The sequence below is a fragment of the Dromaius novaehollandiae genome, chromosome 7, assembly GCF_036370855.1.
Source record: "Dromaius novaehollandiae isolate bDroNov1 chromosome 7, bDroNov1.hap1, whole genome shotgun sequence".
In the NCBI taxonomy this organism is placed as follows: domain Eukaryota; kingdom Metazoa; phylum Chordata; class Aves; order Casuariiformes; family Dromaiidae; genus Dromaius; species Dromaius novaehollandiae.
Genome location: NC_088104.1, coordinates 35,357,286 through 35,372,426, shown reverse-complemented (window position 1 = coordinate 35,372,426; position 15,141 = coordinate 35,357,286). Strand labels below are relative to the sequence as shown.

The 15,141-nt window shown below is 44.4% G+C and overlaps 1 long non-coding RNA gene across 3 annotated transcripts; it reads left to right on the top strand.

The window, feature by feature from the left end:
- The first annotated feature begins 2,099 nt into the window (after positions 1-2,099).
- On the top strand, positions 2,100-14,058 carry LOC135328877 (uncharacterized). 3 transcript variants are annotated; one of them, XR_010390029.1, is made up of 4 exons: positions 2,100-2,266; positions 3,026-3,164; positions 10,780-10,947; positions 12,264-14,058. It is a non-coding gene; the product is annotated as an uncharacterized LOC135328877 (long non-coding RNA). The 3 variants fall into 3 exon arrangements; XR_010390030.1 differs by having other exon boundaries at positions 11,572-14,058; XR_010390028.1 differs by having other exon boundaries at positions 10,780-14,058.
- The last annotated feature ends 1,083 nt before the right edge of the window (positions 14,059-15,141 follow it).

Genomic DNA, 15,141 nt, shown 5'->3' with positions numbered 1-15,141 from the left:
AGGAATCGGCCAGGAAATGAAAACCAGGTGGCTTGGGTTTGATTTTAAGACCAAAGGAATGACCTTCAAAAAAGGCTATTTCCTCATTTAATAAAAATAAGTTAAATACATACAAAGTCATTTAATTGCTCCCTACATTTGTTTGCAGGTGTTTCTGTGAATGTATCTGTTTGTATTTCCATAGAACAAACATGGTGATGAACACATTTGTCTTTAAAACCCTGCTGAAACACAGCCAGAAATTTCTGTAACACTCCACTCTTGGTTAATTTTGACAAGATTGGAAGATGCATAATAGCCAGTGAGAGCAGGCAGAAACTTTTGGCTCACTGTAGTATATATTAGGCATTCAGCTGCATACAAATATTACTGTTAAATGTTGCAATACTATTCTTACATGATAGTTACATGATGCTACCAATCTTGTCTCAGGATCTTTAATAAAAAACAAAAAACCAAAACAAGATACAATCATGCTAACAAACTTAAGGCTTCTGTAGAATAAAATGACAATTTATTTAACACAATTACCATTTTTCAAATACAGCTTTCATTTAAAGCTTAGAAAAGTGAAGATAAAACACTTGGCAAATAAGCTTATTTTTGTTCCCTTCAAAACAGTAAACATCTTCGCAGTGACAAGCTACAGAAACATGTTGTTGCTAATACGGCAGTACAACTGAAGCTGCTACTGAGGCTCTGCAAAGCTCTCTGTAACCGTGTCTCCTGCGGCGGCAGGACCTGTTGCCCCGCGTGGCTGCTGGCCGCGGAGGGGAGGCTGCCCGCGCGCGGCCCCGCGTCTCCCCGGCCCCTCACAGCCGCCACTGCCGTGCGACCTTCAGCGGCAGCTGAGGCGCTGCCCGCCCACTCCGCGGCATCCTCCGCGTAACTGCGCTTCCCGCTGCCTGTCTGAATTAAGGCTAAAGGTGCTTTGCCTGCGCAAGCTAACGTACCGTTAAACCCGTGTTCTAAAACTTGCTGGAATTAAGGCAAAATGTACTTTTTCTCAGCTACTTGATTCAAAGCTTAGTTAGTCTTAATTAGATAGTGTATTTCCAAGAAGAGTGTTCCTTGTCTGCGCGTATACTGTGCCCCAGTGTATATTGCTGGGAATTCTCTACCACCTACGCACGTGCTGTAGGGTAGGCCTAGGGCAGCAGCTGGCAAAGATGCAAAGATCTCACATGAGAAACATGGCCTTATTTTTACTAAGCCTTTGTTTTAATCTGATATTCTACGGAAGGTGCCAGTGACCTGCTAAACTTAAACAAGTTTATCTTTAAATGTTTTTTTGCTAGTGATTACTGCCCTGTGTCTGTTCTGATTTTGTTGCTTTGTAAGATTTTAGTGAAATATTCCTGCAAAGTTTAGCAACAAGAGTGTATTATATGCATAGGACAGCATTTGGAAATAATTTGCTCCATATTTGTAGGAATAGCTACAATTAGTAACTGCACAAGTGTTCGTATGGTTTATATATTAAGATCCTTCTCTGAATCACTGTCTGAAGGCGGGAGAATAGCTTCCCAACGTTAATGCTTCCTTAATTGCCCATGTGCAATTAAGAAATACATGTATGCTCCTGAGTACGGCTTGCTTTTTCTCCTACTGCCAGTTACTCTTTTCTTTCTTTCTTTCTTTTGCTAATTCTTTGTGTTGATGTAGCTCTTGGGTGTTTCAGCCACTGCGAATGGGCCACAGTAAAAACTTGCTGGAGTTGTTACATCCTAGCAGGTCAGTTATTCTACTGGTGTTAATTAATGATTCAAATCTGTTGCTTGTGACAGCTTGTCGGCTGCGAGCTCTGCATCCTTCATGGTGATGTAATGCCATCATCTAACACAGTCCTCAACCCTTCAAAGTCTTTCTTTGATCTTTATCTTTCCCAGTCCTGGAATTCTTAATCTTTGTTCTTTGCCCAACTTAGGAAAAACAGGTAACTGCTCCTATGCGATGGGTCTCTGTAGTCACAGCAGTCGTATGGGATATGCACTCTACTGCAGTGGGAAAAATACATTTCCATTTTAGGTCTTATCACTAGTTACTTGGATTGTATCCATTTTGACTGGGTTATTTTTAATCGCTGTCTAGGCAAGAGGTATAAGGCTTTCTTCTCTCGTGTCGGAGACCTCCAGCAAGGGTCGGGTCTTTGCGGGGGCTGCTGTGCGGGATGCCGATGCGATACGGACACCTGCCCTCTGGGAGTCGCGGTGGGGCTTCCTGTGCAGTTCAGCTGTCAAAGAACTTCCTGACACATCTGTTAAAGGTTTTTACCTCTTTTCTTGCTTCCTCTGGACTTCTTGGGGCTTCCCTGCTTCTTTCTGAGTATTGCTGTTACAGATTGTATTTTTTTCCCATAGGAGTTAACGTGCATCTGACTGCAATGTCTCTGTGACCATTGTTTGTCGCTTGCGAATGATCTTTCTGTAAACACAGGTGGTCCTTTTATTTATTTTCCCCTATTCCAGGACTGTGTGCTCTTTTGATAACCGAAACTTCTAGCACTAGACAGTTCTCTGTTTCTCTTTAGCACCCCAGGAGGTGGGCAGTTCGTTTTAACTTTTTGTTTCACACATCACATGCCTTGTGTGTTGTCCTGTCAAAAGCCATTTGATTTACCTACTTGAAATCAGGAAGGTCTAGGTGCAAATAGAAGGAGCGATGCATAGCGATTAAAGCATGGTTGTGGATACCGGGAGTTCTAGTTGTGCCAAAGGGTTTGCTCAGCGATGCCCTTGCTAGACTTTCCAGTAAAACAGAAATCATGTCATTCAGTATCAGTTCACTGAAACCAGTCTGAGGGGAGTTAAAGCAACCTTTCAGTGGATTACAGGCCAGTAGTTACCTTTGTCTGAGAGCTGCTGTGAGTAGGAAAGGCAGTGGGTAAAGCACTGATCTCAGAAAGAAGAGAGAAGGAGAAAAGGATTTTGCATGCAAATTATTATTTTTATCTGCTGTTCTCTTTATCCGTGCGTGCACTGCATGCAGTTACTTATGAAGTTCTCTGTTTTGTTTTAACCACCAGGCCTCTCTGAAGGGTGACGCTTTTAATGCAAGTTTCTACGAGGACAGGGCTGTGGGAAGATGCTGATGTTTGCTGCTGAAGTCCGTTGTTTCCCCAGCATGGTTTTAGGGCTGCAGGGGAGAGACCTCCGAGGAGATGGGTAGGTCTGCATGCCGCGCGTGAGCCTAGCACCGGCGAGCTTGCTGGGCTCGGCAGCCCCGGGCTGTGCACTGCCAGGCACCCGCACCTGCAGTGCCCTGGGGCTCGGGGACGGTGTCTGAGCCCTGCCTTGCTACTGGCCTGCTGAGGGCTGCTCTGGGCACAGAAAGGCACTTGCTGTGCCTTGGTTTCCTCACCAGCAAAACAAGAGGTGGTAATGCTCGCCCTGCTTGCAAAGCTCCTTGGGATCTCTGATGTGAGGCTCTGTAGAGAAATATTCCCACCCATGTCCCAGATCTTACTGATTTTTGAAGGTCTGTGATAATATTTTGGCATGCTAGGAATTAAGCCACCTTTGTGGGTGGCACAAGGGCCTTGTTTTAGGATGATGATGTTGATACTTTAATGACTGATACCATGAAACAACAGTGTCTTGACTAGCTCATGCTTCCACTGCCAGCCTGTGGCGTTGAGGTGAAAGGAAGTTTGTCTTTTTTCCGCTGATCCTGTTTTTGCTGCTGGATTCCTTACTTGCAGCATTTCCTTCTCCCCTTGATATTGAAGCTGATCAGTGTGGTTTATTGTCCATAATACTCAAATAGTCTAAGAACAAATATTTCCACCTAGTAGCTGTTGAAAACTTAAACGTTTATTTGCATCTGGGGTAAATTATTGCCAGGCACGTTTAGGCTGTGGATTCCTCCCAGCAGTCTGCCCACAGGAAGACATCTGAGAGCCCAGCTGGTGCTGTTTACTACGGCCGAACAACGCTTTCCAAGCGTGCGGCTGTTGCGAGCAGGCAGGTCTCCTTCCCTTCCCAATGCTCTGCTGGTCTTGTTGGCCGCGGTAAGAACATTTCTTAGTGTTTGTTTTTCCATATCAGCTGAGCAGAGTTGCTGGAGTGAGCTGGGGCCATCTGCTCTGAGGCTGAAAAGGAGGAGCACAGCCTGCTGTCAGCTATCTTAAGCCGTTTGCAAATCAGCAGTGTGACATGGAGGACTTAGCAAGGAGTCTCACGCTGAACTGCAGTCTGTCGTGATTAAAACCGGTCTGCCCTACTTGGCATCTGGTTCAAGGTGTTGCTGTTTAGTGGGGACCAGTCTAGCAATGCAGGCTCAGCTTTGCCTGCCTCTCTGACTGTGTCCTTCTCCTCCTCCCTTTCACGCAAGTCTGTCTGGATCCATAACATGCTGGTTGGAAAATGACAGTTTCCTGTGTAGGCAACACAGAGAAAGTCATGGAATCTCTGAAATATTATCCTGAAACATGTTTGCTGAACGACAGGGACTGCAAAACCTGCCAGGAAGTGTTGTGTGATAGTGACTTAACTTGTAACAGGTTATTTATTTTAAGTATTAATTCTGCCATGGCTGGACAGCACAGTTATAATGCAAATGCACTATTAAGTCATCAGCGCTAGTATACAAACACAAATTTATTTTTAATGTGAGGTAAACAAGAAAATACATTATTTCCTGCTAAATTGACACAGCTGTGTTCCAGGGGTAAATAAATGAGCTTTACCTCGTAATTCCCCAAAGGTGTAGCTTTGACATTTCTGATCTCTGTTGTTCAGGCCCCATACCCGAACACCAGCTGCTTCATGGCACTGTTTTCCCACTTGCAGGGGAAAGTGGGAACTTCCCCATATCCTCATCCTGTTCTGGGAGTTGCAGAGTCGGAGAGGAGAGAGGCAAGTCCATCATCTGCTTCAAAACCAGAGTATTTCTGATCCACTTCCCACAGCTGTATCTGTGCCTATGTCTGGAGGTGCTAATAGAGACATTATCTCGAGCACAGCCATTGACCCAATCTTCTGATCTTGCAAGAGGATCAGGGCAGACAGCTGCGCCCATGCAAAATCTTACTAGTGTCCTTGAAGCCTCATGCAAGCCCATCCCTATGGGCTGAAACCGTAGATTTTTATCTTGGAGCCAGGTATGCGTGCTGTGTGTTATTTAATCCAGCCATTGCTGAGTCAAAATATTGTGCAAAATGCATGCTTAACAGTATACGGTGCTGAAAGAACTTCGACTGTTGTTCTGCATTACTTACAGGATCCTTAAGGTTGTTTTTTCAAACAGAGCAGATATTCATGTTGTGTGGGCTCTAGAAGGATTCTGTAGTGAAAGACAAGTCCAGTTAAATGGATTTCAGTGGGTGGGGCGGGTCATGACTTTCCTCCCAAGTACCTAGTTGCCGTACACATAAATGGAGAGCAGGCTTCTTGTTTCTTAGAAGGGAAAGCAGGGTTTAGTTGGAAACACTTCCAGTTTTAGTCAGTTGGATCTTTTTCATTTGCTTGTTGAAGACTTTCAGAAGTTCTTACCCACAAGGGCTGGGTTTTGCTAAAGAACATGAAGATGAACTGATGTTGATGCTGTGTTTGTAAGACAAGGCAGGATCGTGTGCTATTCGAAAAGTCATTATATATAAAAGCAGTAAACTACAGGCTCTTCCCACGCAGGATATTTTTTTGCATGGGCTTTGCCAGTGTCGGTACCTGCTGGGCCCTTTCCTAGGATACACTATGCAGGCAGTCTGCCCACCAGGCAGGTCGTTGTAATTTCACCAACATCACTGCAGCTAAGTAGAGATTCTTGGCTCTTTACCCCGTTTCTCTTCACTCTGTGTATGGTTTTAAGAGACACTCCTGATCCAGAGAAATTCATTTTTTCCCCTACCAGGAACCCAAAAAGCCCCTGTCAAAACAATCAGTTGTGTATTCCAGATGAACTTATGTAATTATTAAAAACAGAACAACTCTTCAGACAAATGTAACTTATATCAAAATCTTATACAATTCTCCCTCCTTTACCTTGTTTGGAAATGAAAAAGGGTTAGGGTAGAGAATGCTTTGTTTTCTTTTTCTTTTGAAACATCCTTATTTGGCATCTGTAAAGCATTTACATTCCCTAGTTCTGGATCAAAGTCCTTTCATGGCTCATGTTACATATTTCCGTCTTTAACTGAAGCACAGAAAGAAAAATGGATTTTTTTCCTCCCTCAGGCTTACAGTACGAACCATTGTAAAAAAATATCAAACCTCAGTTTTTAGCAAGGAAGTAGCAAGAATGAGGAATAAAACATTTCACAGTGTATAATTTGAAGCACCGCATACACACACATGTGCACACACACTTCCAGAATGAATGCTGTCCATAAATGAAAGTGTCCATAGCAGTTAGGAAGTATATAAACTAAAACTTTGTAAAGCTAAACTTAGATACTGTGCTACCGGATTTTGTTTCTTCCTCATGTTCCAAAAGTGTGTTCTTCCAAGTGGGAACTTTGTCCCGTTCAGCTTGTGTAGCAGCTCGTACCGTTAGCCAAGGATTGGGATACAAACTGCAGTTGGACCAGGCTAGCAGTATTAGAAGTAAAATGTTGTTTCCTCTTACTGTCTGAGTGGTAGGATGAAATCTGGGTTTGGCAGAATGCTTTTGTGATAGAAGAAGAAGAAACTCCTGTGAGTTTGTGACACGTGATCTTTTTTTAAATTTGCCAAAGAGTATAGATATACTTGTTTCTGAACATAGAACAAACTGTTTCCAGGTCTGCTCCTCCCAGTGCTCCTGTGGCCTGAAGATCTTGGTGTTTCTGCTTATTTTCAGAGCTGTTCTGGCTATTCTTCTGGCTTTCTGCCTTTCACATGTAGACACGTGAGCTGGGCCCAGTCAGTCCTTTCAGTTTGCACGGATGACCTTCTAGGCTTTGTCCTGTGGCCTCGAATACTGGGTATCTACTGTTTCCAGATATTGCTATGGAAAAGGGGTATAAAAGGCCTATTTATGATTTATCTTGAAGGAAGAATTTGAACATCTATCAGTTCTAACACGGCCTGTGATTATCTAACTAGCTTGAAATAAGCCCTTAGCATAATATATACATCCTTTTGTTTGTTCCCCCCACCTTTGTTCTCCTTAAAACAGATTGGAGATTCTCATCTACATTTTAGCATGTTTTAACTGGTTTTAACTGGTTTACTTCAGTCCTTCATTCTGTAAGGTATGTAGCATTCCCTTTCCATAAGGGGATATATTGTGCAGAGTGTGTTTTATATTTAGCCATAAGGCACCATGGACTACAGTCTGTTAGGCTGATTTATGTTTCCATTATCTTTCATCCAGCAGATCTGAATTTAATCCAGACTTCCAGCATTCCTCCAAAAATAATGTTGCTGACATCCACTGTCACATCCTTCTCCCTAACAAAGCTCTCGGCCACATAGCTTCTCTGACAGAAGGGGGAAAACCCTCCATCTGGATTATGAGTTAAACCCTAACATCAAAGAGGAAACTACTGCAGTGCTGTTCTCTCCTTGGTGGCAACTTCATGTTAGTCACTGTATGCCTCCCCTCCCCTTCTAATTAAATGCAACTTCAGGGATAGGATTTCTTGTTTCGTGTGACTTGAAAAATGAAATCTGGAGCTGGTCTTAGATGCTGTAAAAATATAGTGGAATTCTGCAGAACGGTTTTGCTAGTAGAACAGTTCCAGATTTAACCTGGGTCTTGGAGCTGGTATCAGACTTGCTAGGCCCTGGCAGAGGCTCAGGCACAGGCCTTCTCTTCCTCTCTGCCTGCTGAGGGTGGATTGACCTGGAGTCTTACCTGTCTTAGCTTGTGGGCTGCTCTTTGCTTCAGTGACTGATGTTACACCACTGACCTGGTTGTTTCTTCCTAATATTAATTCTGTTTTGGCTGATAGTTTGTACGTTACTGGAATGTATCCATTGGTGTCCCACTGGCCGTATCTAGTACGGGGCGGAAATGAATATTGTGCACGTGCTGAGAAGGGAAAAGACCAATTGCGTGAAATTTTCTTACCTTAAAATAATAATGATGTTCTGACGCGACTGTGTTTAGAATTTGGGGGTTAAATTTTAATGCAAGACTTCAGTGGATTTGGTCTTGAGGATAAAAGTAAGAAAGAGACCCCAGAGCTAGGGATTACAAATAACTGATTGCTGTAGGATGTGTTATTTAAGTGAAATGAACATACAAAGGGTGGCTGGTGTGGTGTTTCTAATTGCCCAGGAGTGTCCATTTGAAATCTGTGAATGACATCTGTCTATGAGTGTGAATTATTGGATACATGTAACTTGCACAATTGCCTGATACTGCATTCAAAGGGGTACACAGCACCCTTCAGTGTAATAGGAAGGACTCCTGCAGAGTCTGTTTGCTAAGTTTTTGAAAGCTCAAACATACTTTAAAAATGTCAGTCAGTGAAAAATAAGGATTTAAATTAAAAAAAACCCACAAAACTTCAAAGACAGTGATCGCTTCTGACCATAATTACTGGAAGACACTGTTTTTAAAGTCCAAAGACTGTTGCCCTGAGTTTCAAAAAAAGATTTGAGCACTTTATACTCATATATACTTACACTATGCATGAGGAAACCCTGAAAGTACTTTTCTCTTGTTTTTTGTCTTCTCTTCATGTTTTCCCTAGAAGATTCCACTAGTGATTAATGATACGGGAGAATTAAGACCTTACATATAGCCATAAATGGAATGGGGCTGAGAAGAGAAAATTAAATACTGAACTTTCCTCTCACTGACTTGTTTTTGCTGACCCTTTTTTAACTGCGGTACCTCAGAAACGGTTGGTATAGAGTCTCTGTTTCGGTAAGGATAACCAGATTCTACAGCCAGGCCAGCAGCTGTATGAGAGTGGGAGGAAGTGTCCAATGTTTTTATTCTTCTTAAGGGAAACTTCAAGCAGAACCAGAAAACTTGGTATTTCACAGGAAGAAAGAGAGAAAATAAAACCCTCAAACAGGAAAAGAACCCAAATCTCTCTAGCCTTCTTCATGAAATACAAGGCAGCAAAGAAAACATCATAGGCTTTTTTTTCACTTGTTCTGTCCTCTTTGCTTCATGTGCAACCTTGTCCAAAGGCTGTGAAAATCAACATGTTTTTCTGCTGACATAGCCCTATGCTTGATTTAGAAACCAGATATGTGACAAGTGGTTGAAAATTTTGTTGCAGTCTCTTGTGTGGGATCTGTGGTAGGGATAGATACATGACACGTTACTCCAAGAACAGATGGGGTAGTCCTATTGCCACTGCTGTCAGTGAAATCTTTATTTTTTGCATAGATGCACATCTAGACTGGGGTAACCAGAAAGGAATTGCCCCAGTTTAGCTTGTCTAGTTGTCATTTGCCTTGATTCTTCTCCTGATTTTGATTCCTAGTACTGGTTCATCTCAGCAGGACATGGACATCTGCAAGAGAAGTGCTAGCTGAGATGAACTATAAGTATACCTTAACATGTAGGGGAGTGTTTATTCCTTTTGCTTAAGACAGCAGAAGGCTGCAATAGCTATGACTTCAGCTTCAAATTCACAGTTTCCAATTGCATCATATGTCTAAGTCTCTCTGTGCCTCACCAGCATGTCTGCAGAAGTAGAATTTAAAAGTGTTTGAAATGACAGGAGGCCTGTGTCTGGAGAAGAGAAGATGCTGCTATGCCCTCTGCTTCTCCCCTCTGTGCCCTTATTGATTCATTTTGTTTGTATTTCTTTTTTGTATGTAAATATTAACAAGTAGATCTAGGAGAAAAAAAAATTTAATGAGGTAGTAAGAAAAAAGCTCCCCTGGGGGAAAAAAAAATAAACACTTGCCTTGTTAAAATAAAGTGTACCAAAACAAAAGGGAGAAGACTTCAAGAGGGCAATGGCAGGCAGCTTGCAGCATCTTCTGAGGTGCCCCACCACTGCCCCCATGCTCTGTAGCAGTTTGGAGGGGGAAATGGTGACAGCAGTAATTATTTACCACCTCTGTTTTTCTGCTTCCCAGTTCTGTGGCTCGCTCTTTTATGCTGAACAGCAGTGTTTGCCCTCCTATTTCAAATCCACACGGTTCTCTGATTTTGCTTGTTTCTACTGGTGCAGTCTCATAACGATGCCTATACATCACTCTTCTTTAATGTGACTCCCACGGAGTCTGTAAGGTGGAAGAAAGCACAGTAGGATGTATATGTGCTGCTATGGGTAGGCAACAGCTAGAGACCAGAAAGGCGCACTCTATTTTTGAAGCCATCAGAAGAGGTTAGAGATAACAGATGTCTCTCCTGCCATCAGGTCCGTCTTTCATCTGTGCTCAACAGTGGCAAATAAACACAGCTAAGGGATGTGCCGAGTGTATTTACATTAGCTTTTTCTTCATGAAGCAGCAGCCAAACGCACGTCTAGGAGCAATCGCACCCTCCATCTGTGAGTGATCACCCTGCTTAAGCAGAGCAGCAGGCCTGACTTTGGAGAGCGAAAGGGAGCAGAGCCCAGTCCTGCCTCTGTTGGCTGTGCAGCAGAGCAGGGTGGTGGTGCAGACTCCTGGTGCCTTAAAGTGACCACATCCTGCTGCACTGCGGAAACATCAGCCTACTGTAGCGATCTGTCTAAGATGTAGAAGCGCATGTGGGGATCCAGGAGATAATTTGCAGACAAATGTGCGCTGCTGCAGGAGGAACGGTCGTGTAGAGAGAACTGACTGTGCTCTTGGGCTTGTTCTCTTCACCCATCTCCCACCAGAGTCCTGTTTGTCTGTAGCATTTAAGAACAGTGCAAACATATTTATTACAAGGTTGCTTTCTCTTCCTCTGGTACAGCTCCCAGACGTTGTATTCCTCCTGATCCTGCACAGAAACAACAATGCTGAGTCTGTGACAGCAGTGGTACTCATAGCTACAGTCAGTGACCTTTACCCAGCCGTGCCCGAGTGCCTCACCTTGCAAGGTCGGAGAGATCCCTTTTACAAATGGGAAGCTGAGAAACAGGTAAGGTCACTCGCCCGGGATCACACGGGAATGCTGTGGCAAAAAGGAGAATCAAGACTGAGTCTCCTGAGTCCTAGGTCAGTGCCCAAAACCAATACTTGCACTATTACACCATGTGAAAGCGACATGTGAGATCTTAATGAAGGACAGATCATTTAAGATGATGCTAAAACTGTTGAAGTCGCATGCTTAAATCTAAGCATTCCTAAGAGTTTTACTGAGCACAAGTGGAGATAAGTATGTTCAGTGCTCTCCTGAAACAAAATCTGAATGAGGAAATGGCTAGTTGCGTGCATATGACTGCTGATAGCAAATGGCCTTCATGCAGTTTCTGAAGGAACTGGAGGAACTTTCTAATTAAAAAACAAACAAACAAACAAACACCCAAACAAACCCCAAAACAAAAAACAGAGGCTTATTAGAGCAGGCCGGTATCCTACACAGACCTATTTTGCTGTGGCCAGAAGATCAAGGAGTCTCAGTATGGGCAACTGCAAAATAATTGGGGTAATTTGGCTCCTGCTTACTATTGATCAGAAACTGCCTAAATGCTAAAGTTCAAGGCTTCATATTCATATTTTACTTTTTTAAATTTATAATGGAGGGGGTGTTTGTGTCTCACAGAGCAATTTGACCGGATTCACAGGATCCTCTTAGGACTGAGCACAGATCAACAAGGAGCAGAAGCACCATCCATGCTGACTGAGTTTCTTTCAGCTCCCCTGTCAAGACCCAGTGTGGCCTGAGGGCTTTCTCATCTGCTGAATGCAGTTTTAATCCAAGATCACAGTATCTGGCAAGCTCAAGCACATTCCCATTAAAGCTGTTGCACACCTGTTTTGATGAGACTTGTTAATGCCTCAGTATAGAAAGGCAACATAATGCTATAGGTTTAAGAGTTGCAGACATGACCATTACTTGAAAAATTAGCTTGGGATTCTAACGCCCTTGTGCCCAAACCTTTTTCCACAAAAAAGGCAAATGAGCACTTTTTAGCATGCTGCATCATTTCACAGATACGAAATTACTGTTCTGTACCAGTCAGGACTAAGATGCAGGTCAGTAAAATATCTCAGGGGGGACCAAAGGAAAAAAAAAAAAGCTGGTTTTGCATGACAAGTCATGTAGTTGCTTGTGATATTTTGTCAACAGGAGAGAAGGATATCACCTTGACATCATTTCTGGTTTGTACTTTCAGAGAAATCTTGGAATCTTTACTGTGAGGAATTAAGTTTTGTAAACACAAGTTTGTTACCCCTCTTTTTTAATATCTATGTGTGGACATGAGTATCATCTATGTGTTTTTTTGTCATTAGTCCTCTTCCTGTCCAATGGCTAGAAAACTACTGGGAATCTTAGCAAGATCCGGTGACATCTCTAACTTTTGTGAATTGAAAGCATCCACACGTTTACCCTCAAAAATAGCTCAAGACCTCAAAGGCTTCCTACGCTCTGCACTACAGCCTTCTAGGTCCTCCTGTTACAGTACTGAATAACAACATGATTTCCTGCCCATGAGTTGTCCTGATGTCTCCATTGCAGATCTTGTCACAACTATTTGCATCTTTGCTGCATTTGAACTGAATGGCCTGGGACTAAGTTGGAAGTTTGCTCAGAAACTACTGCCAATGTAGACGAGAGCTCCTAGATGAGGCCAGCCACCGATGGCTGCCCCTCTCCAGGCTACCTGCTGTGCTCATTTCAAAGGGATTAGCATTGACTAGTCCTTAACTGCCAGGCTGTTGAGACTTCTTTGACTTCAGAAATCACCTGGAGCAAAATCTATTCCAAGTGTGAAGTTGGTGTTCTTAAAACACTAATTCTAGTCTCCTCTCATTTCTAGTGGGTTATAAGACACATCCATTTGTCTTGGCTTTTTATGAACTCTGATCAGGGTCAACCACTGGATTCTGTGACATTTAGCCTGGTGGGTGTGCTTTCATGTCTTTCGATCTCAAATGATGCTCATGCTGCTGAGAGGACTGAAATGGGGATTTGGCCTTGGTATATTGTTCCCTCTTTCCAGTCAACATCTTGTAATGTAGCCATCAAAAGTGTGTCCAGATATGCCTTTATGAGTTACAGTTGTAGCACTGTAACTAATCTTTGCAGTTCATGCAAATAGCATTTTAAATGGATGGTGTAAATATAACTGTAAGGACTTCTCTAAAGTGAATGCTGCCCTATCAATATGGTATGCAAGCCCCTTCCACTGTACCGCGTGCCTGAGAGGGACCTTTCCAAGAGCTAACATCTTACACAGATGGTTAGTCCTACTACAACAGACATAGCCTAGGAAAGAGGGGGGCTGGAACCAGAGTGTGTTGGCTGGGAACAAAAAACTTGTGAAAAGTGTTTTAAAGCTATCTTGCATCTAGCTCAATTATTCACCCCCAAAGAACTGGGCTCCTCCCATCAGCTGATTTCCATTCAGATGGCATACATCAGCTTAGCTCTCTGATGGGGCATTACCAGGGGTCCCAAGGAAGAGACAGGGGTTTGTACCAGATGCTTTAATCAGAAAGTGAGGGGAGCCCATAGCAAATCTGGAAAATCAATTTCCTTATGTATTCATCAAGTTTTAATGTGGGAAAAATGTTATGGTGAATGCTAAGTCCTTGGAAATAGGCCTTTACAATAAAAATAACGAAACAGACCTTTCCTTATAATGCTAAAAGCTCCCTCCATTTTTCCTCCTCCCCATTTCGCTTGCTCTCAGCTGGAGGTTAACATCTGCTTACTTTTGACCTCTTTGTGGTAAGTGTGTGTTTCAACAGCGTCTGGGAGCTGACTGTCAAAGCAGAATTTCTGGATTGAATCAGCAGGACACCGAAAAGCCTCAGGTCCACCTCGGCGAGCGGTACAGCCCTGCCGACTGCCCTCCTTAGCACATGTTTTGACACAGAACAAATCTGCTGATGCAAGCTGAATTCTGACATGAGAAAGACTGTAAGGGGCTAAGATATTAAAGGAAAAACTGTCTGAGTTCATACATTCCTAACAGCTATGGGATTCTCTCTTGCTTCTTTTTAGTTTTCCATTAAAAGATGGATTTATATTAACATAGTCTTTCTGTTAAGACCCTTTCAAAATAGATATAGTCAAAATGTGTGTTGCAGCTTGTATATTATTTTTAATCCCTGTTTATAATAATGCCTCAGAAGCCTGAAACTAACATCTGTTTCCTTCTTGCGTTGGTTTTCTTTTATATAAGACACTTCCCTTATTTTAGCTACCAAAGGTTACCCCAGTCTATAATCAAGGGTCAAAATGTCATAAACTGAAGTTATATTGCCTGTGGCTTGGAGGTAAGGGAGCTTGTTAGGGCAGCATATAACTTGTGGGGAAAATGTACCAAACCCAGCTTGGGTGTTGTGTGCAGGACCGAGGAGGGAATGTTCAGTGTGGGCCAGCCAGGTCGGCGGTGGAGCCGAGGCGTCCCCGGGCCGGCTTCGCAGGACCTCTGGCTGGTAGCTCGTGTTGCCCTGCAGCGCGGGGCAGGGGTTGCTGCTCCCGCTTCCCTCCGTCACTGCCGCGGGCTGCTGAGGCAGAGGCGGCTCCTGGGCTCTCCCTGGACTCTACCTGTGCCGCTCCGCACAGGTTTTTTTATAGGGAACTGAGCGATTTGGCCTAAGCGGCACCTCTGGCACGCGCGGTACGTGGATGGCACTCGGGTGGTCGGGAGGAAGATGCTCCCATGAAAACAAGAGCATCTGCTCTGAGGGGTCTTTCTAATTCTGGGATAAATCAATTAAAATAACCAGGCAAGGTCACGGCTCGCCGGTTTAAAAGGGAGCACACGTGAGGGGCAGCAAAGGCCGGGGCTCGGCCGCGCAGCCCCGGGAGGGGCGACACCCCCGCGGCGCCATTTCGGGCTTCCTAACGGTCGGTGCCGCGGGAGGGGCCGTGACGGGCGCTCGCCTCCCCCCGCGCCGCGCACGGAGAAGGGCTCGGGAGGGCGGGGAGAAGTGTGTGTCCCGGTCCGGGTACCCCGGTTCCGGCCCGGCCCGGCCCGGCCCGGCTCGGCTCGGCGGCGTGGGGAGGCGGCGGGGGCTGCGTCCTTCCCACACAGCAATGGCGCCGCCCCCCCCCCCCCCCCGCCATGGCGGGCTCCCCTCGCGCCGCCGGGGGGGAGGGGGGGGCTCCGCGCGGCTCCGCAGGGAACAAAGGCGGCGGCAGGCGGCGGTGGCGGCG